Genomic DNA, 19,846 nt, shown 5'->3' on the forward strand with positions numbered 1-19,846 from the left:
TGGCAGAGCGGCATCAGACAGCAGCTCAGCCTGCTAATCCTGCCCCCCAGCCCTGGCAAACGCAACTAATCCAGGCCCCTGCTTTGGCTCCGAGTAGGCCTCACACACACACACACACACACACACACACACACACACACACACACACACACACACACACACACACACACACACACACACACACACACACACACACACACACACACACACACACACACACAGGTCTGTGCAAACATGTATGTAAAACACACTGCCACACACACATCAGAGTGTTATTTAATCCTCAAATTGTAGATTTTCAGTTGCTCTGCATATTTTTCACATTCTCCCTCACCACCTCTTCGTCTCTCAATCACAGTCCTCCTCCTCTTAGTCCTGTCACTTCTTCTCTTTATCATTTATGTCTTTCCTTCGCCTCCCACTTTATTTCTCCTCTCGCCTCCCTTTCAAGAGCTCCCCTTGCTCTCCTTCTTGACCTCCTCCCCCGTTTTTTCCTCCTCGTCTTTGCCTCCCTCCACGGCCGCCTTTCTTCTTCTTTTCCCTTGGGCACCAGCAAGCCTGGCCTTGGTGCTCGACTCCTTGCAGAGCCTTCATACCTGAGGCCTTGAGTGTGAGTGTGTGAGTGTGTGTGTGTGAATGTTAAAGTGAGTGCAGAGCAGAGAAATGGTGAGCTGCTTAGAGCCTTAATAGAATTTGAGCCTAGCTCAGAGAGCTCTGGAGAAAAGACCTTAATTACTGCTGGTTTTAAATACTAATTAAATGTTTCAATTAATGCTGTTTGTTGCCAAAATTTGAGTCAGTAATTGACGAACGGCTGTAAGGTGTGTGAAGGCATTAAAGAAGGAGACAAAGAAAGAAAAAGGGAAAGCTCTGCTTAGATGTGCCAGACCCTGGAGCAGAGCAGGATGGGAATTTTCATTCATGAAGTGAGGGGGGTGCTGGAACCCATTCAGTGCAGCTGTTTTCCATAAAATGGTTCATGAACAAAATGAAATGAAGCGATTGTGTGCTGTTGGACTGTTGGTTTAACAATGAGCTGAACCAGAGGTGGACCGGACCTTCAGCAGGAGAAAAGCATTTATCCAAAACAACAAAAGCAAAAGTTCAGCTTATTACTCTTCGCTTAGAATTAGATAATAAAACAAGTCTTTTCTTGAATTAATATTTTACTTTTAATTTCAAACTACAGAATGTGGAAGAAAAAGCAACTTGAGTGGGGTGAGTAGTAGGCGTGGCCACGAACAGGTTGTTTTCTTTAAGTGACAGAGCCCCGCAATGGCTCATTTTGGAAGGTATTGAAAATGTCAAGATTAAAGCTGCTGAAATCGCTTTATGTGAGAGGGATTTAGTGCAAAGAACTTTATAAACATGTTTTGCATCAACTATATAACTTTTGTAACTTTAAAAAGTTAATAATATGTCCTGTTTAACTTTTTGAATCGGAAAAGGGTAGAGTGCCTTCTCCAGGTCAGGGATGAGGTCCTGCTTCAAGTGGGGGAGTTTAAGTATCTCGGGGTCTTGTTCACGAGTGAGGGAAAACTGGAGCGTGAGATCGATAGGCGGATTGGTGCTGCATCTGCAGTGATGCGGGCGTTGTACTGATCTGTCGTAGTGAAGAGAGAGCTGACCCAGAAGTCGAAGCTCTCGATTTACCGGTCGATCTACGTTCCTACCCTCACCTATGGTCATGAGCTTTGGGTAGTGACCGAAAGAACGAGATTGCGGAAACAAGCGGCCAAAATGAGTTTTCTCCACAAGGTGTTTGGGCTCTCCCTTAGAGATAGGGTGCGAAGCTCGGTCATCCGGGAGGGGCTTGGAGTAGACCCGCTGCTCCTCCACATCGAGAGGAGCCAGTTGAGGTGGCTCGGGCATAGGGTTGTCACGGTATGAAAATTTAACCTCACGGTTATTGTGACCAAAATTATCACGGTTTTCGGTATTATCGCGGTATTTTTTAAACGGTGTTGCATATGTTCAGAAAGCATTGATAGTCCTGTTCTACACAAACTGAAATAGTTTTGAAAAGGTTTAACAGTGTTTATTAAACCTAAAATAACACAAGCCTTAGCAAAAGTGCAACTTTTCACAAGTAAAGGAACAAATAGCTTCTTTTTCTGGAACATGTTACAGTAGTCAGTGCAGGTTTAAATGATACAAATCCAAACATTCGAAACATAAACAATATGTAAACAAATCAAATAAGCACCACTTGTTTTCTCATATACTTGTTTTCTTCATTATCAAAATGAAAATCTAAAACTCCAGTCCACACTTGACTTGAGCACTGTACAAGTCAACCTTAAAAAATATGTATTTAAAATAAATAGCCACTTTAAACAAATTACTAAAATAACTACTACACTATGTAATCAAATCCAAATGTTCAAGTATAAATGGCATTGAATAAGTAAACAAATCAATGACAAGGAACTAATTGTATATTTCTCTTCATCATCAACAAATAAGATGCTTCATCCAGCAACAGGGTGTCCGTGACACGGTTTAAATGCTGTCAGAGGACGCTGCGGCTACAGTCTATAGTGACTCGTTGCATTCTCCGTCAACCAAAAGTCCTCGCGTCATGCATTTAAGCTAAAATGCTAATGTTAACTTACCTTGCACTGGCTGTAGAGACGTGGGTGATGGTCACGCAGATGTGCCATGAGATTCGAAGTGTTGCTGCCTTTTGCAGACACTTTTTTCCTGCACGTTCTGCAAACGGGATAGCCGTCTTCTATTAACTGTCCCTCAGCGTTTTTCAGAAATCCAAAATATGCCCATACTTCCCATTTAGTCTTCTTTGAGGGCTGATGGATGTCCTGGGCGCTGCCGTCTCCTCCTTCGGCCATTATTTCAGCTTCAAAGTTTTGGTGCCGTTGCAAACTAAAAAGTGCGTGTGGCGCCGCGGGAACTTCAGCTGAAGCGACGGTGGCTGGTAAGGGTCACCGCGCTGAAACCGCGGACACGGTAAACCCACCGAGATAATATAGTTTTTTAAAAACTGAACGGTTATTTTTATTGTCAACTTTTTTTACCGGGGTTTACCGCTATACCGGTTACCGTGACAACCCTACTCGGGCATCTGGTCAGGATGCCTCCTAGGCGCCTCCTTGGTGAGGTTTTCTGGGCATGTCCAACTGGGAGGAGACCTAAAAGAAGACCAGGACACGCTGGAGGGTCTATGTCTCACGGCTGGCCAGGGAATACCTTAGGATTCCCCAGGAGAGCTGGCCCAAGTAGCTGGGAGAGGGAAGTCAGGGCCTCTTGGCTTAGGCTGCTGCCTCCGCAACCCAAGTCCGGATAAGCGGAAGAGAATGGATGGATGGATATCCCCTTTAACCAGATTTACTCACTAGAGTGTTTGCTAATTTCTCATTATTTCTCATTATTCTCATCTCACTTAACAAAATCTATGGATCTACATATTTCTCTGAAAGTAAAAGACTCCTCGAAAATGACATTTAGAAATTTGTTGCTAATAGATAACTTTCAAAATACATTTATGCATAAAATTTACGTTAAAGTGATGAAAAGTAAATGACCTACACTTGCAAAGCACCTTTCTGATGGATTTCTCAGTGCTTTACAATAGTCAGTCACCCAATTCACCCATACACCCATTCACACACACGTTCACATACTGATGGTGACATTGTAGCTACAGCTGCCTTGGGGCTCACTTACAGAAAATTAAATAGATGAACACATTTAGCCCAGTTCATTGTTTTTATTTATTTGCTCTGCATAAGCTACGTGGGTCTTTCTGTTTTCCTGCCAAAGTAAAGTTTATGCATGTAAGAAAGCATTTTTCATTTCTGATTTGATAAATGCACGGGTTGTTTCCGTAATTTGATTTAAGATCATCTTTTCACACATTCAGTTGAAAAACTGATAAGTTATTCATGTAGCCATTTAAGGTTAATTTATGAGATCATTTCCTTCATACACAAGTCAGTTTGAGTGTCTAAATCCTAGTGGGTGTATTTTAGGGCCTATCTCCAACGGGCAATCAGGCGGGGTACACCCTGGACAGAGAGCCAGTCCATCACAGGGCAACACAGAGACACACAGAACAAACAGTCATGCACACACACTCACACCTAAGGACAATTTAGACAGACCAATCAACCTAACAGTCATGTTTTTGGACTGTGGGAGGAAGCCAGAGTACCCGGAGAGAACCCACGCATGCACAGGGAGAACATGCAACCTACATGCAGAAAGACCCCAGGCCGGGAAGCAAACCCAGGACCTTCTTGCTACAAGGCAACAGCTCTTAACTACTGCGCCACTGCGCAGCCTACACCCAATTCAAGTAAATAAAATACAAGTTTAGAATGTAAAAGCTTGCTGAGACTTTGAATCAGGTGTGGAGACTTTTAAAGTGGTAGTGTGTAGTTTTTTGGGATGCACCGATGGATCAGCATTTGATCCCAATCGGTCGATAGTGCCCCTATCGGTTTTGATCGGAGTTTTCAAAATCTTTCACTGCTTGACCCCTTTGACAAGCTCACACGCAAGATAAGTGAATCAACTGCATCGGCTGCGGATGTAATTCCATCCATCAAAGCCTTAACTCGTCTTCTTGAGAAAACACAGGAGACTGACCATGGTGTGAAAACCGTCAAAGTCACGCTCTTGGAATCTGTCAAGAAGAGATTCAAGGACATGGAATCTTAGCCTCTGTACACAATTTTGTAGCGTTATTAAGATCCTATTGTCTGCCCTTAACAGCTGCCCCTTCACACAGTAACAACGTGTACGAATTGCCAAGGTCAGATGCTGGTTTCAGTATGTTTACAATCCAGGAGAAGAGACAGAAGAAGAGAAGAAGAACGCTTTCATTAATTAATCAAAGTACTTTATTCGTTATAAAGCTAATCAAAGCATATGTTGATCATTAATAATCAGGTGAATGATCTGTGAAATAAAGATGTCATGAGTTATGTGTTTAATGAATAAACAGGACTGCACCAGACAGACTGATCTACATTACCATGGAAACGCATGACACATTGTTTTCAACCAATCAGAACTTTCGTCTGTCGTAGAGAGAATCTGGGTTGTTTAATGAAGTTGTCCAATCCGGTTTACTGAGATTTGTAAACAACTAGGGGATATAAAACAAGGCAACGCCATTTTATACTCAGTTCCATTTTAACCTCAGCTCTGTTCGACCTGAGCTCCAAAGGAGTTACATCATACTCTCTACGTAGTTTTCAACCAGCTCTCGATCCATCACCGCAAAAGAGAGGTGCAGCCTGGCCAGATGCACTTTCTACTTTAAGCTGAGAACTGTCAAGCTGGAGGTTTCCGTCGTTTGAACAACAAGACGACGTCCCTTCAAAATAAGAGTTGAACTCGCTGACGCCTGCCGCTGCTACCGGAGTCGACCCTCAGACAGGCTTTGTAGTGCTGCGACCGCTGTTTCACCAGCTCCAGTACACCTGAAGGTCCGGGGACCTGGCAATTCCTGATCTAACACGGGAGGCTCCACAGGGTACGTAGTTATGGCAGAATGGCGCTCATGTCATCAGCTTCTGAAGCCTCGTGGTAGCCTAGTCATAACAACCAGATTCGCTACGTCAGCCTAGAGATTCTGAACCCACACACACACCAACACGATAACATTCAGATCTATATGCATTCATCATTGAGATAGTCCTAGTAGATTGTAAGAATTTATAATTGTAGAAATTAAAGATTCTTAAACGATCCCAACTCTCTCTTTTCTTGTCTCTCAGTCAATACAGAGTGTTTAAGTAAACTCCCTGATGATAAAAACAACCACTTCTGATTATAATATTTAGATCTAATTACAGTGTATAAATATACAAACTACAGATCACTACAATTGCAACCCTCCTCGATGTAAGGTGAGAAAAAAAACTTTATATTTGTGTGTGTGTGTGTGTGTGTGTGTGTGTGTGTGTGTGTGTGTGTGTGTGTGTGTGTGTGTGTGAGTGAGATTATGCTCTGTCTCTCAGTCTAGCTTTGTCTTCGTCTTCGTCTTCGTCTTCCTCCGCTTATCCGGGTCCGGGTCGCGGGGGCAGCATCCCAATTAGGGAGCTCCAGGCTGTCCTCTCCCCGGCCTTGTCCACCAGCTCCTCCGGCAGGAACCCAAGGCGTTCCCGGACCAGATTGGAGATGTAACCTCTCCAACGTGTCCTGGGTCGACCCGGGGGCCTTCTGCCGGCAGGACATGCCCGAAACACCTCCCCGGGAAGGCGTCCAGGAGGCATCCTGACCAGATGCCCAAACCACCTCAACTGGCTCCTTTCGATCCGGAGGAGCAGCGGTTCTACTCCGAGTCCCTCCCGAATGTCCGAGCTCCTCACCCTATCTCTAAGGCTGAGCCTGGCCACCCTACGGAGGAAACTCATTTCGGCCGCTTGTATCCGCAATCTCGTTCTTTCGGTCATTACCCAAAGCTCATGACCATAGGTGAGGATTGGGACGTAGATCGACCGGTAAATCGAGAGCCTGGCTTTCTGGCTCAGCTCCCTCTTCCCCACAACAGATCGGCTCAGCGTCCGCATCACTGCAGATGCCGAACCAATCCGCCTGCCGATCTCCCGATCCCTCCTACCCTCACTCGTGAACAAGACCCCGAGATACTTAAACTCCTCCACTTGAGGTAGGACCTCTCCCCCGACCCGGAGGTGGCAAGCCACCCTTTTCCGGTCGAGAACCATGGTCTCAGATTTGGAGGTGCTGATCCTCATCCCAGCCGCTTCACATTCGGCCGCGAACCTACCCAGCAAGAGCTGAAGGTCAGAGCTGGATGAAGCTAGGAGGACCACATCATCCGCAAAAAGCAGAGACGAGATTCTCCTGCCACCAAACTCGACACACTCCACACCACGGCTGCGTCTAGAAATTCTGTCCATAAAAGTGATGAACAGAACCGGTGACAAAGGGCAGCCCTGGCGGAGTCCAACCCTCACTGGGAACAGGTCCGACTTACTACCGGCTATGCGGACCAAACTCACGCTCCTCTGGTAAAGGGACTGAATGGCCCTTAACAGAAAGCCACCCACCCCGTACTCCTGGAGCGTCCCCCACAGGGAGCCCCTGGGGACACGGTCATAAGCCTTCTCCAAATCCACAAAGCACATGTGGATTGGTTGGGCAAACTCCCATGCCCCCTCCATCACCCTTGCAAGGGTATAGAGCTGGTCCACAGTTCCACGGCCAGGACGAAAACCACATTGCTCCTCCTCTATCTGAGATTCAACTATCGATCGGACCCTCCTCTCCAGTACCTTGGCGTAGACCTTTCCAGGGAGGCTGAGGAGTGTGATCCCCCTATAGTTGGAACACACCCTCAGGTCACCCTTCTTAAAGATGGGGACCACCACCCCGGTCTGCCACTCCCTAGGAACTGCCCCCGATGACCACGCAATGTTGTAGAGACGTGTCAACCATGACAGCCCTACAACATCCATAGCCTTGAGATACCCAGGACGAACCTCATCCGCCCCCGGGGCTCCGCCGCTGTGTAGTTGTTTGACTACCTCAGCAACTTCTGCCCCCGAGATCGGACAGTCCATCCCCAGGCCTCCCAGCTCTGGTTCCTCCTCGGAATGCGCATTGGTGGGATTGAGGAGCTCCTCAAAGTATTCCTTCCACCGTCCGACTATAGCCTCAGTTGACGTCAGCAGCTCCCCATCCCCACTGTAAACAGTGTGAGCGAGTTGCTGCCTTCCTCTCCTGAGGCGCCGGACAGTTTGCCAGAACCTCTTTGGAGCCGATCGATAGTCTTTCTCCATGGCCTCACCAAACTCCTCCCACGCCCGAGATTTTGCCTCGGCAACTGCCACTGCTGCACTCCGCTTGGCTATCCGGTACCTGTCTGCTGCCTCCGGAGACCCACAGACCAGCCACGCCCTGTAGGCCTCCTTCTTCAGCCTGATGGCTCCCCGAACCTCTGGTGTCCACCAGCGGGTACGGGGGTTGCCACCACGACTGGCACCGGCCACCTTACGACCACAGCTAGCAACAGCCGCCTCGACAATCGCAGAGTGGAACAAGGCCCACTCGGACTCAATGTCCCCCACTGCTCTCGGGACGTGGTCAAAGCTCTGCCGGAGGTGGGAGTTGAAGACCGTCTTGACAGGTTCTTCTGCCAGGCGTTCCCAGCAGACCCTCACTATGCGTTTGGGTCTGCCAGGTCTACGCGGCATGTTCCCTTGCCATCTGATCCAACTCACCACCAGGTGGTGATCAGTTTACAGCTCCGCCCCTCTCTTCACTCGGGTGTCCAAAACATACGGCCGCAGGTCAGATGATACGACTACAAAATCTATCATCGACCTGTGACCTAGGCTGCCCTGGTACCAAGTGTACCGGTGGGCATCCTTATGTTCGAACATGGTGTTCGTTATGGCCAAACTGCGGCTTGCACAGAAGTCCAATAACAAAACACCGCTCGAGTTCAGATTAGGTGGGCCGTTCCTCCCAATCACACCCCTCCAGGTCAAGCTGTCATTGCCCACGTGAGCATTGAAGTCCCCCAGCAGGACAATGGAGTCCCCTGATGGAGCACTATCTAGCACTCGTCCCAGGGACTCCAAAAAGGGTGGGTACTCTGAACTGATATTTGGCCCATAAGCACAAACAACAGTCAGGACCCGTTCCCCGACCCGAAGGCGCAAGGAAGCTGCCCTCTTGTCCCCCGGGGTAAACCCCAACACACAGGCAGAGAGTCTCGGGGCTAACAAAAAGCCAACCCCAGCCCTCCGCCTCTCACCCGGAGCAACTCCAGCAAAGTAGAGTGTCCAACCCCTCTCCAGGTCTCGGGTTCCAGAGCCAATGCAATGTGTCGAGGTGAGTCCGACTATATCTAGCCGGTACCGCTCAACCTCTGCCACAAGCTCCGGCTCCTTCCCCGCCAGCGAGGTGACGTTCCATGTCCCAAAAACTAGTTTTCTTGTCCGGGGATTGGACCGCCAAGGCTCCCGCCTTGGTCTGCCACCCGATTCGCATTGCACCGGACCCTTCATGTTCCTCCTGCGGGTGGTGGGTCCACAGTTGGACGAGCCCATGTATCCGGTTCGGGCTGGGCCCGGCCGGGCCCCATGGGCGAAAGCCCGGCCACCAGGCGCTCGCTCACGGGCCCCAACCCCAGGCCTGGCTCCAGGATGGGACCCCGGTAACCCTCCGGGCCGGGTACTCCGACTCTTCGTTTTAACCGCCATGAAAGATCCTTCGAACCGTTCTTTGTCTCACCCTTCACCTAAGACCAATTTGTCATGGGAGACCCTACCAGGGGCACTAAGTGCCCCAGACAACATAGCTCCTAGGATCATTAGGGCACTCAAACTCCTCCACCACGATAAGGTGACGGTTCAAGGAGGAGCAGTCTAGCTTTGCTACAAGTAAAATTTCACAATAGCTTTGTGTTTTTTCTTTTCTGTTGGCATTTCTTTTCAAATTCGATTTACAAATAAGCAGTTATGTAGACACATATAGAACAGAATACACATGTTGGGACTGTGCTATGAGGTCAGCTAAGCCCGTGACTAATAAAAACACAAGCTAAGTAAGATCTATGAAATCCATCATGACAGATTAATGATACGTTTTCGTTTTTTCTGTTTTTCTTCTAACAAAAAAGGTATAAAGAGGTATTTCCACACCACACTTATGCCACAGATACACAGGCTGCTCTCTGACGTCCTGAGCCGGGCCAATGCAGTGGAGCAGCAGATAGGTGAGGAGACTTCTGCAGCGAGCAACTCCGAGCCCCCACAGAAAGTACCACGGACTGGCTTTTGCATGCAATGTATGCTGAACTGTTGGCTGAAGATGGCCAACATGAAGCTGCTGCTGACATCAACACCACATCAGCAGAGATTGCTCTTTACCTATCAGAGCCAGTTATTCCAGATGACAAACAACCCCTTGAGTTCTGGAAAGCCAATGAGAAACGATTTCCTGCTCTTGTACATGCAGCACGTTCCTATCTATGTTCGCCTTGCACAAGTGTAGATAGCGAGCGTCTTTTCAGTACAGCAGGACTTACTGTGGATGAGAAGAGGAGCAAGTTAAGTGCAAAAAATGCTGAGATGCTTATATTTTGCAAGGCAAATCTGCCAGTCATTCTGCTTAATCAGAAGTAAGCTGTGGGTTTGTCCCTAACCTCCATCCCATATTTCTAAATTACCAGAAATGCCTCAGCTAAAACGAGGATAGAGCCAGGCCTACAGATTGAGCTACAATGTTTATTTAGTTTTATTTTAGTTTTTTACTGTGCACTTCATTGCCCATGGCAATCTCCCTACTCCTCTCTACCTCACCTGAAATAGGTATGTTTACAGATATAGCTCAATAGTTTTTAGTTTGATTTTATTTATTTTTTGCTAATGCTGTGAACTTATTTGCACTACTGTCTGTTATCTCCCACATGCAGACAAGATGTCTTGAAATTATATCATTTTATGGGCTACGGCCTGTTTATCTTGCACTTTGAGTTTATTTTTTGACAGGGAAAGCTACATTTGTATGTTGCAGTTGCACATATGTCAGTGTTGTTCTCATTTATGACATTTATTATTTCACAAAAAAGCTTGTAGCTAAACTCCAAATTATGTCTCTAAGAAAGAGCCTCTGGAGAGAGTTAATTGTTTATTATGGTGGACATGATGTGTGTTGTGCACATAAGTAATTTCTCATTTTAAGATTTTATTCCTTTTTCCACAGGAAAAATAAGGTCTATAGTTTACTAATTGTATCAACTCTAAGAGAGTGGTGTTTGTGTTGTTGCACTGCAAATGTGTTGTACACATAGTTATTGCTGCAAGAAAACGTAAGCTAGTAAGCTACACTTACCCTATGTAAGCTGAGTCCAAGTTGTCTCTCAAGAGAGTCTGTAGACTAAATAAAATATTGCACATTGTTCAGCTTGCAATAAAGCAATGGTAAGTTCACAATAAGTTTGAATTGGCTTTTACATCAATGTTTGATTATTTGGACTTGGGTTTTATTAGCATCAGGAGCAGATTGATGTATTTAAGGTCTTTTTTTTAAAGAGAAAATGGATGTATTTTCCTTCTTCAACAGCAGACCGCCTCATTGACCGACATCCGTTGCAGTGAGTACGTCGCGTTGTTCATTGTCCAATAGCATGTGGAGATTGTTTGAAAGACAACGGTAGAACCCGCCCCACGACCGAGGCTTGTCAGTGGAGCATTGCCAGCCATAGCTTGCCAGGCTATGTGACTGTCGCTAGTTTTTAAAAAAAAGGTAAATGTTGTTACATGTAGAGCAGAAATCATGCAACCTCGACATCAGTCCTCAGACTTTGATGGTCCTTCAGTTGATGCCATTGAGAGAATACAACGCTGATTGTAGTTTTCTGGTGTTGTAGTTTCCGAATCTTCTCGGGGTCCTGCGCCTACCGATGATGACATCATACTACGCATTGCCAGCCCAAGCCTTTGTGCGTCCCTAAGCGAGTTTCACTTTGGGGCCCCCCCATACCAACAAGTCAACACCAGATGATTCATCATTCCTAGGCTCCACCGTTTGTGTATCATGCTCACAATCATTGAAGTCTTTTTGTAATTAGCTTACACCTTATATATGTAATATACGATATTTTTCACCAACTTGACATCATCGTATTCATTTTCTAAGTTTTGATGGATATTTCCAGAGATTAACGGTAAAAACAATACATTGTCACTTTAAAACTTTCTGGATAATTGCTTTTGAGAGCTAGAAATACCCCAGCATGTTTTATTAGTGACAGCAGCTGGTGGAAATATAGGAAAATAAGAAACATGCACGATGAAACTTGTTGATTTGCCTGAATTGGTGATGTATTAACAGTTACAGACAGGTGTTCGAGGCCTGGGATGACAAATGTTCTTGTGTGTGTAAGGGTGCAAGTGCCCTCCCCCACGGTGATCCGATGCAAAGAAGCTAGAAAGTCTATCATGCTTAATTATGAGCGAGTGGTGGAGCCAGAGATGCACAGCTTTGTGTTTATTTATTTTTTTGCTTGTGTGCTCACTGTGTCACACTTGCTGCACACATATATGAATTTTGTCTGATTTGGTATGCAAATCAAAAGACTCCAGGTGGGGTGGTGCTAATGGCCCACTGGCTCTTTGAAGAATGTGTGTACTGCATGTCTGGGAACAAGGGTGTGTGTGTGTGTGTGTGTGTGTGCTTCCTAAGGCTCTCAGGATAAGGATGTGAAATTCTAGATCAGCGTTTCAGCTCTGAAGACCCGTAGGCTGCTGTCAATCGTGCTCTCTCTCTCTTGCCCTCTCTCTCTCTCTCTCTCTCTCTCTCTCTCTCTCTCTCTCTCTCTCACTCTCTCTCTCTCTCTCTCTCTCTCTCAAACACACTTGTGAGTTTATCGCTCAAATTAGCATAATTAAGTCATTTGTTGTTGTTGAAACTGATAAAAATCGCTGATTTATTCAACAGTATCACAGACTGGATACATCTGTGTAAATATTGCTTTGCATGTGTGCATCTCTCCATCACCCACAATGCACTGCAGGCCTTACCTAGTGCTCCTCCTCCGAGCATCACAGTAATCCATCAAACACACCAGCATCCTAACCAACAATCACTCATTTATTTCCTTGATGTGAACATTTGAGTCATCAGCTGATTCTAAAAGTCAGGATTAACGCGCCTAGGTGATGTTTGCGTGCTCTCAACATGTGCAGTTTGAAAACAAAGCAGGAAGCATTACCTTTTATTGTTGCATTGAAGTGGTGTCAGCGTTTTGTCTGCAAGCAGTCAGAAAGTTCTGTCGCTGAGCACTGACAGCAAAACAAAATGGGTTGTGGGGCAGAAGGAGGTGGGGTGGTGGAGGTGGTGGTGGGGGGGTTGTTAAATGCACTTTGAAGTGCAGCCGTTGTGCAACAAGGACAAAAGGAAGAGTTTGATGAAAGTGGAGAAACGCAGTAATTGAGGGGGAGAAAAGTGGAGCGATGCTTGTTGAGAGAAATTAAAACTTGGTTTCAACAAAAGGTGTACGCCTCATTTAGAAAAGCCAAATGAGGTTCAGATGAATGGAGCTGTAAGTCGATGATTAGCTTGTTTCAGAGTGTTTTTCATCATTTTCTCCTTAGATTTTAGGCTATCAGACTAGAGGCAGATACATTTTGCATGTAAAAGTTCCCCTTGGTAAGTTATTTTAGCTCTTCAGGCCTACAATAGTATGTCATCTGTTTGTACATATATTTGTGGAGGTGTCTAATCACAAAAAACTGCACATTTAACTCCTCTTCGAGGCAGATTTCTGTAAAATAAAGGCAAACACAACATTTCTGGTGGCATTTAGCTGTCAGTAAGTGTTTAAATCAAATCTAGAGCGCCTCAATTTTTGGAGCTGAGATAAGTTCATGACCAGGAAAACCGATTAATAAAGATAAAACACTGAACTTGTTTAAAGAAATGTGGGTTTTTAAAAACGTGTTAAAAGATGAGCTAGTTTTATCTGCCCTAACTTTTATGAATGAGAATAATTTACAGAAACTTCTAGAATAAAACTTGACCTGACTTTGTTGATATTTAAACAGTTATTCTAGTTCATAGGTTGTTTTTCATGTTGCGGTTTTGCCATTTAAAGTTGGCACTGAGCACTCCGCCAGAGAGGTAAATAACGAGGGCGATTAGGGGAATGAAGCGTGAGCCCTTGTTATGTTTGCGTCTTTCTAATCAACATTAGTTCAGAGTCATTATTCCTCAGAAGCAATTGTGTGTGTTATCTCACATTTATGTTGTCGTCCATTACTCTCTGTCAATAAGGAGGAGGTGCAGGAGATAAGGAGGGAAAAGACGGAAGAGAAAAATAAACTTAATGTGGTGAGAACTGGTTTTATTTGATTTAGAGATTTAACGTCGTTTCAGGTCTACCGAGAGATTTCTGCATATTAAATACTTTTTGGGTTTACTTTGTACAACTTCCTTCTTCTCATTAATGTCCACAGTGATGGTCAATGCTTATCCCTCCCACTGTCCTATTGGGTGACCCCGCCAGGAAAGTTGACCGTTGAGCAGGACTGATTGATTGAGGTCCACGTGGCAGGGGTGAGGGGGTGCTCACTCCTTGCAAGAGAGGGACAGCAGTAGCTAAGGAGGTAGAGTGGGTTGTCCAGTAATCGGAAGGTTGCAGGTTCAATCCCGGCTCCGGACAGAGAATTCTGCTGTTGTTTCCTTGGGCAAGACATTTAACCCGCCTTGCTTGGTGGTGGTGGTCGGAGGGACCGATGGCGCCAGTGCTCGGCATCCTTGCTTCTGTCAGTGCGCCCCAGGGCAGCTGTGGCTACATCTTAACTCATCCCCACCAGCTTGTGAATGTGTGTGTGAATGGGTGAATGACTGATTGTGTTGTGAAGTGCCTTGGGGGGTTGTGGAACCCTAAGAAGGCGCAATACAAATACAGGCCATTTCCTGGCGGGGTCACCCAATAGGACAGTGGGAGGGTTAAATAGCATTTTCCAGTTACATGTAAAATAGATCAGGCCTACATAAGTTTGTGTTTTCATTCAGGTTTAGTACAAGAACTCACTAGTTATGGTGCTATTAGGGTTTTTTATCATTATCAATGGCATTGTTGATTCTGTCTATCAGTCCAATTCCTTATTGCTTCCTGAGTAGTTCAGTAGGTGGTAAAAAACTAATTACACACGGTCTGCATCATAACTGTCAATTTATTTATTATAAATAATCAGCTGTACCCAGTATCGGTTGGAAAGATCATTCCAAATGTTCTTCTTTATGCTCTTAGTGAAGGCAGCCTTCAGTAGCTTTTGCAATATGGGAAAAATCTCACCACAGGTCAGGCTTTTGTCACTGGAGTCTGCTTGTGTGTGTGTGTGTGTGTGTGTGTGTGTGTGTGTGTGTGTGTGTGTGTGTGTGTGTGTGTGTGTGTGTGTGTGTGTGTGTAAGGCAAATGACGCAGTATTACCTGCAGTAGCAACAGGAGAGGACATGCAAATGTCACTACTGCTGCATTGAAATTCACCAGTCCAGAACAGGTCAAAAACATGACATGAACTTCTTTTTGGTGAAAAATCTACTTTGCAAGTAGATAAGCGAGTTGCCCTGTTGTCATCCTTTCTTGTAAAGTGTCACCAAACTTTCGAGCTTTTGTGCCACTTGAACGCCATGTTTCCTGCTGAGTAAATGCCTAAGCTACGTTGTGTAGCTTGCTCATTTACTCAACAAGGAAAAAGTCAGATAATATAAATGTTTATTTACCCGTGACTGAAGGAGTACAAATATATGCAGCAAGCGTATTTGTGGACGGAAAAGATGAGAAACGTGGGTTTAGAGGTGCCGATTGCATGAAGAGGTGGAGAGGAATGAGGGACAAATTTGTTTGTTTTAAAAAGTCTCTGAAATACATCAAAACAATGTAAACACAAATACACTACTGTGGACCGGATATGTGACTGTAATGATGGCAGAATACCTCAGGATAGCGCTGCGCCCTGTTGTCCTGGCGGGGGAATTGTTTTGCAATACTCCCGAGCTGACAGAGAAGTCTGGAAGCAAAGCGTCTCTGTTAGGGTTGCACCGGTATCGGTATTGGCATTGATACTGGTATCGGTTTCGGTGCCGATACTGATTCCAGGATCGTGTCTGTAAAATTTAACTGATACCAGGAACCGATACCAATGCAGTTGCTTGAAAATGGCTTCACTGTAACTTGTCATTTCTGTTCACCTAATATTTTAGTTTTGTGATGATTTCTATTCATATATTTTACTATATTTGTCTATCTACCTCACAGTCTTTTCCTGTTGAAAACAGAGAAGAAAATAAAATCTGTATTCCAAATTATTGCATTTTTTTGTGTGTGGTAGAAGTATCGGTATCGGTATTGACGAGTACTCAGATCCAAGTATCGGTATCGTATCGGTAATGTCCACAAATGGTCAGTTTTCACCTACAGATTAACCTGTAGACCATCGGTCATCTACAGACCTAATTCCATCCAATGAGGTGGATTTTATATTCTATCTGCCAACAAGCCACAAGATCCTGCACTGCTTGTTGGAATCAACAATAACATTCTCTCCTTAAGGTCCCTCACAGAGCACCCTCTTATGTAAGACTCTTTGCTTCACAGAAGAAAGAAGATTTTAAAATTAAAGAGGAACTTCTAAAACTTATAAGCCAGATAATCATTAATTAAACGTTTGTTTTTGCTACTTATAATATTTAGAAAATAATGATATGTTTCAGCATGCTTATGTGACAACGTCACAACCATTTGCAACTCACACAAGAACAAGTAAGGTAAAGTTAAGTCCATGACACATAAATAGTCTTTACCCCAGATCAGAGCATCCAGTGTCAAAGAGGGTGTGTGTTTCTGAGATTCTTGGTAATATTCCTCAAACTTGTCAACCTCTGGTTGGCTACACAATCATAACATGAGAACATTAAACCAGATTACTCAGGTTTTTCCTCAGTTCTAGAGAAAGCTTCAGACCGGCCACCTGGAGCAACATCTCTTTAACCACCAAAGCTTTTGACACATCGTCAAAATCTTTTTGCACCTGCGAAGCTGATAAAGCAAACAGTTCCTGCAGAACAAGCTGATATTGTTTAGACACCTTAAGAGTCCCAGACGCGCGGTTCCATCCGTCTGTTGTGACCCGAGACATCTCTGGACTGAAGAGTCGGGACCTCTCTGACCTTCGGATCCACCAAGGGGGTCTCCGAGAAAGGGTGAAGTAGACACACAGATAGCGTCTAATGTGTTTTTGATAATAATCAACTTCATAGCTTAACGCAAACCAAATTCTTTTACATCCAGAACTCAGCTCTCCTAGATACGGAAGTTCTGACTAACACCGCATTCACACATAGGTTCATACATCACATCTAGTTCCATCCATCACAGTAAATGCTTAGTTAACTTGTCATGTTTTAATTGTTGGTAAAATAAATTCTTACTTTTACAAACCTGACTCTTTTCTGAGTCAAAACGAAGTGTGTACAATCCCCTAATAAATAAAGAATCCTAGAATCTTCTGATTAAAGCACAATAAAGACCAGGCTGGGTGATATTCTATATTTAGATAGAGTATCACAGCTTATTGGTCATAGGTAGAGGTAATATATATAGTGAGCTCTTAAAGCACTCCATTTACCAAACCCTACATATTGGTTTGGAAAAAGGGGTATCGTTGCATCCCTAGTCTCTGCCAGTGCGTTCCTCTGCGTTGGCAAATCTATAAATTCAGTTCCTTTCACAATTTGATACTGCCCACTTGATATCTACCTTAAAGCTTTTGGTTGCAGCAGTTAATCCCTGCTAAGCGAACCAAAAACATAGAAAATGTGTGACTTTATGACCAAAAATATTTATTAGTAGCTGTTGACCTTAAAAAGGCTGATTCTTAATGAATTTTTGCAACTTTTTCTAGAAAACACATCAACTCATCCCTCTGATCGTATGTAGAAGTAGAGAGGCTGTTTAAAGCTCTGAGAGTCTGAAACAGACCAAAGACGATGGAGAAAGGATGGAGAGGCAGCGTGGATAATGTTAGGGAGAAAAGTAAAATGTGGACACAGCAGGAAGAAAAACAATCTGGTTTGTTCACTTTGTGTATAAAATCTGGCGAGGAACACCTAAAGTGGAGCTTTTGTTTTAAAGCGTCAGCTTGCTTGTGCTTTTTATTGAACTGCTCGTAGCATCACTGATTTTGAAATCTTAAAACCAGATCACTGAGCAGGTCACATGGACTCATCCGTCCAATCAGAGCAGCTGCCTCCTGGTTGGTGGTGGAACTGCATGCAAACAGGAGAACAAACAAAACAGTTGTGAGCCGCCGCTTTAAAGAAACAGTAAAGTATAAAAAAACTTTAGTAGCAAAAACTAATAATTGCAAAGCAGCCAATTAAATTGTGCGGGAGAGATGAAACCGCTCATATTTCCCCTGGTAATTTCATGCTCTAAACTCGCTTCCGTGCGCACATAAAAAGAGGAGAGAAAATATCATTTCAGAAGCTGACAGAACTCATTGTTCGTGGAATTTTAAATTCAAAAAAGTTAATAAAGGCGAGTGCGAGATGAAGGGAATTTGCATTTCTCAGATTAACAGCATGTAGAGCAGCGGCGGCGCGCGCAGCCTCGGGTCATCATTTAAGAAACCTTTGCATATTTTATTTAAGAGTGGCCCGGTTTGGAGCGTAATAAGACAGACAGATAATGATTAGAAGGTCGGGCCTGCAGGGCACAGCCGGGCTGGGCGCTGTAACGCTCTAATACACACACACACACACACACACACACACACACACACACACACACACACACGCACACACGCGCACACACACAGAAAGAGCAGCCTGTGTCGGCTCCTCTAATTGGCTGCTGATGGTTTATGAAATGTTTTCCAAAGGTTTTATTATTGTTGTTGTTGTTGTTGCTTTTATTGCTTTCATTATTTTAATGAAGGTTTCTACTCATGAGTGTTGGTTTAGCTCAAAGCCGCCTTCTCCTGTTCACATGCTTTCTACTTTTTTAATCAACGCCGTTCAGAGATGTCAGATCACACGTGATGGTCATGTCGAGGGTCAGAGGGAGGATCTGGCGACAATCTGGGTTTTTATTTTTATTTTTACAGGATGAGAAAAACTCTTGAAATGATTTCAAACCAAGTTCCTCTGAAATAAGTGATGTGGAAACTGGTTAGTTTAATAAAACTTTGCTCTTCATGTTTTGCTTATATTAAGAAACCTGTCAGTTTTCCTATCAGTGGGTAAAGAAATCCATTTATTTTTTCTAACTGTTGTGCTTCTTGTTCTTATTCTTCTATAATTCCTTTTTATGCATATTTTTCTCATCTTTCTTAACTTTTGTTCACCTTCCTTTTCACTTCAGTGCCATCTTTTTCTTCTGAAAGTAGTTTTAAGTAGATTTAGTCCAGAATGAAGTTAGCTCATTTGTCCTGAAGGTCGTAATAGAATAGAATAGATTTTTACTTATGATTTATTTATTATTTTAAACAGAAATTCCATAACACAATTTTCAAGGTATCCCAGAAGAATAGGGGAAAAAAATCATCAAATCAATATAAAGTGGAACACCACTTGTTCTACGTTCCTACCCTCACCTATGGTCACGAGCTTTGGGTAGTGACCATTAGAACAAGCTCACGGATACAAGTGGCTAAAAAGAGTTTTCAGAGAAGCTTGGTCATCCGGGAAGGGCTTGGAGTAGATCTGCTGCTCCTCCACATCGAGAGGAGCCAGTTGAGGTGGCTCAGGCACTTTGTTAGGATGCGTCCCTGGTGAGGGTTTTGGGCTCATTCAACTGGGAGGAGACCTAAAGGGAGACTGAGTACATGCTGGAGGGACTATGTTTCTCGGCTGGTCAGGGAACGCCTTCGGAATCCCCCAGAGAAGCTGGCCCAAGTAGCTGGGGGAGAGGGAAGTCTGGGCCTCGCTGCTTAGGCTTTTAAACAAAAGCAAGAGAACCACTTTATTAGGGATGTAAGAAAATATTGATATGGCAATATATCGGGATATATTTTCCTTCGATATTATATCAATATTCGAAAGCTGTGTATTGAATTTTTGGAAGAATTTACATGCAAAGATTTTCTTTACTTTTTGGTGCAATTCAAACGCGGACCACTAGTTGGCAGCAGTGTGCAATGGGTTTAGTTTCCTCCATTTAAATGTAAATCCATCTATAATGGTTCAGATACCTTATGTTAAACATGTTAAGTATCAGTTTGGACATTTTATTCAATTTTCCTAAGATAAATTCAGTCTAAAAAAATCACTGATATTGTGATGTATCGTCTCCCCTGTATTTACGTATCATATCGCCAGAATTTCACACACCCCACAC

The sequence above is a fragment of the Nothobranchius furzeri genome, chromosome 2, assembly GCF_043380555.1.
Source record: "Nothobranchius furzeri strain GRZ-AD chromosome 2, NfurGRZ-RIMD1, whole genome shotgun sequence".
NCBI lineage: Eukaryota > Metazoa > Chordata > Actinopteri > Cyprinodontiformes > Nothobranchiidae > Nothobranchius > Nothobranchius furzeri.